Raw genomic sequence first — 6,000 nt, 5'->3', positions numbered from 1 at the left:
GCCAGTTTTGAGAAAGAACACTCCCTGTTACCCACATGGGATAATAAAAAACACATGGAAAAAAACACCATCTCCAGATGCTCAAAGAGTTTTGGTTTTGCCCTGCTGTAGCAAGTTTCATTGGAAATCTTTTCAGAAGCTTTGCTGAAGTTTTGACCCCTAATCTGCAAGAAGAACTACCTTGTGAACTCAGAGCATCATCCGTCTTGTTCAACATTGTGCTAGCATTATTGATCTGGAGTATTAACAACCTCTTAAGGGAGCTATTATCCCAGAAAAGGTGCAGAGGAGTATGGGGGACTTACACAGTCAATGCGTCTATCTGGTCCTCTGTTGGGTCATTGCCTGCAGCTGGGTGATGGCTTGCAGATCGGACTCCTCTATTCTTCTTGATTAGGCCCCTGCTGATCAAGCTGTCTGGCAGCCAAACTGATGTTCCTCCAGCAGCTTCCCAGCTGGTTTGCTACCACCATTGCTCCTGCGGCCCAAGCAATGGGGGAGATCTGGGAATCAAGGTAGGGCTGGGGATGGGGTCATGGGGGGGCAGATGATATAGTCCTTTCCAGGCTGCCCTTGGACTGATGCTGGTTATTGTTCTGTGCAAATGGGTTGCTGCATGGGGCCCCAATCCTTTCCCTCCTAAGAGGATCTTGACAACTAGGCATGCTTAAGTCTGATAGATTTCAAGGAGACTTCAGTGTGTAGTGAACTACAGGAAAATAGGAAGCAGCATTGGATGTTGCCTTATACCAGGCATCCCCAAACTGCGGCCCTCCAGATGTTTTGGCCTACAACTCCCATGATCCCTAGCTAACAGGACCAGTGGTCGGGGAAGATGGGAATTGTAGTCAAAAACATTTGGCGGGCCGAAGTTTGGGGATGCCTGCCTTATACAGTGGTACCTTGGTTCTCAAACTTAATCCATTCCGGAAGTCCGTTCCAAAACCAAAGCATTCCAAAACCAAGGCGTACTTTCCCATAGAAAGTAATGCAAAATGGATTAATCTGTTCCAGACTTTTAAAAACAACCCCTAAAGCAGGAATTTAACATGAATTTTACTATCTAACGAGACTATTGATCCATAAAATGAAAGCAATAAATGATGTACTGCAGTCAAACAGTTAATTGATCATAGGTGAACTGGGTTCCACACAGTCACAAAAACAAAACAAAAAGAACAGCAAAAACAAAAATGCAAAATAAATAGCCAAAACAGACAGACCTCAGAGTAACTCTCAAAACAGATGCGTGACACTCAAATCGGAAGTGTAACACTCAAAACAGAGCCCATTCAGCTTCCCAAAAAAGTTCGCTAACCAGAACACTTACTTTCGGATTTGCAGTGTTTGGGTTCCAAGTTGTTTGAGTACCAAGGTGTTTGAGAACCAAGGTACCACTGTACCAGTCAGATCAGCTGGTACAGTATTGTCATCACTGACTGGCAGCCTGTTGTCTCAGACAACAAAGGGGTGGGGAAATCAGCCCATTATTTCCTGGGCGCAGAAAAACCTATCTTACAAATGCAAGCCTCCCTCTTTCCTGTATTTCTTTTGAACACTTTTGGATTTGGCTTTTTAATAGGCAAACCAGTCAGCCGCAATGGGCAAGACACGGCTTGTGTCAGCCAGTCAGAGATGACTATTGCAAGGGGAAATTGGATTAAGTCCTGCTAAATATTGACTCGTTCACATGCCACTACAGCGTAGTCTGACAGGATGTCAAAGCTTCATTTAGCCATCCACAGGTCACTCACACTTATTATAATCTCTGACCCAACAGCTTGGAAATAGGAAGAAGTATCTGAGAAGTGTTAGGGCTCAATGGCAGATTTTAATTCACAAAGGAAATTACATGGGCACACACTTGTCCAAGCAAACTTTTTTAGGCAGACCTCATATATGGAGCCTGTCCAAGTTAGCTGACCAAACTTTAGAAATCCATCTTATTCCTTCAAAATCACCTCTGGGGTGCTGTTTACCTCCCAAGGGAAGAGATTGCTTATGGGGAAGCAGAACAGGGGAGGGGGGACACCATTTTGATTAAGAAGATTACCCAAAAGGAAAGGGTTACATAACGCACACCCTGACCCAACTGATGCGAGCTGACCTTCACCCTTTTTAAAAAATAAATAAATGATGGGATGGAGATCGTCATGAAGAAAAAGAGATATAAAATTATAGAACTGCAGAGTTGGAAGGGACCAAGGGTCACCAAGTTCGACCCCCTGCAGTGCAATGAATATACCACTGGTAAATCTCACCATTGTAACCTGGTTTCGGCATTCAATCCTCATGCAAACAGGATTATGTGAGATGAGTGCAGGGCTGCACTCACAGATCCTAGTCCCTCTGCCATGTTTCTGTGACCTGCATGCATCATGTAAAGGGAGATGCTTCCCCTTGTTAGGGGCAGGACAAAAGATGTGGATTTCAACTGTGATCTGCAGCAGGAGGCTGACTTGTTCCAAATAGGCAGTGCTATTTTTCTAGAAAAAGAGGTGCCAGAACTCACCACGAGCACCTCCCCTTGTTCTACAACAACAACAACAACAACAACAACAACAACAACAACAACAATTTTTATTTGTATCCCACCCTCCCCGGCCAAAGCCGGGCTCAGAGCAGCTAACATCATAAAACAACACAATATCCATAAAAACAGACATCAATTAATTAAAATACATCTTAAAATTAATTCAGACAAGTTAAAATCTGGGCAGGTGGCAATTATCAGGTTGGAATTGAGAGTGGTTAATACTTGCCAGGACCAACTGTTTCCACTGATCACACAAGGACCTGTGAGCGGGTTGGGAGCCTCCACCGGGCTTATTTTATACAAAGGAAAGTAAGTCAAACTGCATCCTGCCCAAAGGCCTGGCGGAACAGCTCCCTCTTGCAGGCCCTGTGGAAAGATGTCAAATCCCACAGGGCCCTGGTCTCTTGTGGGAGAGCATTCCAGCAGGCCGTGGCCACATCCGAAAAGGCTCTGGCTCTAGTCGAGGCCCGTCTAATGGTGCCTACCTGAAAGGTGCCGGAACTGAATTCGGGTGAGTTCCAGTTGAAAAAAGCCCTGCAAATAGGTATAACAAGAAAAGAAAGCCCCTTCTTTTCTGGGCAACTGCTTTTGATGGGCACCAGGAGTTTTTTTATTTTATTTTAAAAAATTAAAGTCTCCTCCCCCCTGCCCCTGAGAGTAGCAAGAGGTGTTTTTACCAGCTTCTCTGGGAACTGCCATTTCCCAAAGAAGCCAACATGTTAACGGACTGGCAAAGTGCTTAGTGATACTTCACTGGCTCCTAGAGGTTAATCCAAGATAAATGATTTGTGTGTGTGTGACATCGGTAATGCTTTGCAGCACAATAGAATTGCCAGTTCTTTGCTTTCAGATAAAAAAGGCATCATTTTATGAGAGATGTAAACATTAATCAGTGCAGTTAATCATTTGACGCATTGACGCCAGACTAAAATGCCACAACTGATTTGTCACTTGAGTTTATATCTGTGTAGGGAAGATCAGTGCTGAGAGAATGGGCTAATTATTTGTGTAAGTATACGACAGATTAGGGGCCAAGCTAATCTGAAACATCTTCTGTTGTGCACAGTACAGGGGAGCCAAACTCCACCTGTGGGACCTCTGCCTGTTATGCAAGTTATACAACTTTTGTCAGGGGAAAAGGTGCCATTTCCTGCTCTGATCTGATATAGCAGAAATTGCAAACACCCCCCACAGAAGAGCTAAGACATATCTGGAAGGAATTCTGAATAGCTTCACTCTTGAATGCTGTCTTGACTTAAAGCCAGTGCAGCCTCATAATTTTACCAGTTTATGCCAGTGGATAAACCCAAGAGTGCGGCTTGCAGCAGCTGTACCTGGCAGAGGATGTGAGAGATCTGCCTTTGGCACTGGCAAACTCTCTCATATCATAGTGAAAGCTTTCTGGCATTCGCCTTGTTTTGCAGTGCAATTAACTGGCACAAATTTTGTTCTAAGCCCATTGAGACGGTATCTGCAACCAAAAGGGAGCAAAGTCCACATCCTTCCCCACAGCATTATTAATTCTAATGCCAAGGCTACTGGGATTTTGCTTTCTGAACTAAAGCCAGCAAGGCAGCAGAGAAAGTGTTGAATCTAAACCTCTGATTCCCCTTGGAAGCATCTGATCCCATAAAGCTAAGCAGCATCTGGCCTGGTTGATACTTGCATGGGAATACTGGGTGCCATATTTTGCCTCCTCGAACTGAGATGACTCAGTCAGTAGAACTCTTAATCTCAGGGTCATGGTGTGACGACCCGGGTCCCACTCTGCCTTACTATCACTGCAACACAGGAATCCAGAGGGGAAAACACCCACCCTCTTCTCCTGCCGCCTCAAAAAATAAACCCCTTTTCCTAATGGGTTTCTAAGTAAGGAGAGCCTTCCAGCCTACGTGGCCTGGTACCTTAAGAAACTCTAGGCTGTCCCCCAGGAATAACCTCTTGCCTCCTGTAAAGGGTCTCCCTCAGTTGGATTCCCCCACTGTAGAAGTTTGCCCTAGGCACTCTGGCAACTTCTTGGCACCTCAGGTTACCCTTCTAAGCCTCCTCCGTGTAACTTCAGGACACAAACCACCACCTCCCTGCCTGAGGTGAGTTTGGCCCTCTCTTGAGTCACCACGGCTGTGAGTCCTGGTACCTCGCTGGAAAAATACAAACGGACCTCTTGTTGGCAAAAACAGAGATGAAGTTTTATTGTGTTAAAAACATAAGTGATTCTTTAACGTGTCATTTATTAATTAGCTTTGTTCCAGTTGTACAAAATAAACTCAGTCAAACATTTAACTTTAAGTTTTCCTAGCCTCTTAACTGTCTTCATATAAGCCACCACATAACATCACACCACACCTTCCTCCCTCTCCCTCCTAACTCACCAAACCGACTCTCCCTCCTTTTTTAAAACCGGGCACAGTCCCGCCCCCATCAGAGTTCTATGCCAGTCAGGCTGAAGGTGGGTTAACTCTTTGCCAGCCGGACAGAAATAAACATTTCAAAAGTGCTTCAATTTGTCACATATCTCCCCCACCACAAAGACATTGCGTCGGCTTGCTCTTAACTAACTAGAGCAATGCCAAAGCAATGGGCTTGGGGTTATAAATCCTTCAATGCATTCTATAACACTCATATTACAAAGTCAACTAAATTAACATCTCATAAACTTGTACACAAATAAACCATGTTTGACATGTGTTAGATTATAACGCCTAAGCACAAATGTTTTGCTAGGGTTACCACCGTTTCATATAATAATTTGCACCATCCTATACCTCTCAAAAATACCTGGATAAGGCGTCCGCTATGATGTTTTCCTTCCCACTTATGTGCTTACCCTGTGTCTATTACATGAGTTGCTAGGCTGGTCCTCCCTGGGATGTTTGAGAAGATCTGGGCAAACTGAGCAAGGACTATTTTTAACGGCTCCTTTTTCTCTGGGGTCAGACTTTCATCGAATGACACTTCTGCTAGAGTTGTGCCCTTACTCAGCTCTCCCCACCCAGTTAAATGAATTCCTTGTGTCATCTTCCCCTTTACTTGTAACACCAACTTATTTCTGTCAAAATAAGGCTTAAGTAAATTTACATGAAAGTTTTTACATCGGTTCCCTTCCCCATCTAACTCTACCAAATAGTTCACCGCTGATATCCTCTCGACCACTTTGAAGGGACCGTCCCACGACATCTCCAACTTCTTTCGACGTCTTGTTCTTAACACGAGCACACTGTCACCAGGCTGGAAAGATCTGTCTCTTGCGTGTGCATCATACCACTGCTTCTGTCGACGCTGTGCCTGCTGCAAGTTGTGAGCAGCTTGCTCCCGTAACTCTTGAAGGTCGCTCTGTAGCTCCTGTAGATACGTCACAACATCAGGGCTGTCGATCTGCTCCTCCCCTGACCACGCTGCTTTCATCAAGTCTAGGGGTCCTCGTGGCTGTCGTCCAAATAGGAGTTCAAAAGGACTGGACCCTG

Source organism: Zootoca vivipara, chromosome 3 (assembly GCF_963506605.1).
Source record: "Zootoca vivipara chromosome 3, rZooViv1.1, whole genome shotgun sequence".
NCBI lineage: Eukaryota > Metazoa > Chordata > Lepidosauria > Squamata > Lacertidae > Zootoca > Zootoca vivipara.
The sequence above is the reverse complement of the archived record's forward strand: the minus strand, read 5'-3'. Positions refer to the sequence as shown.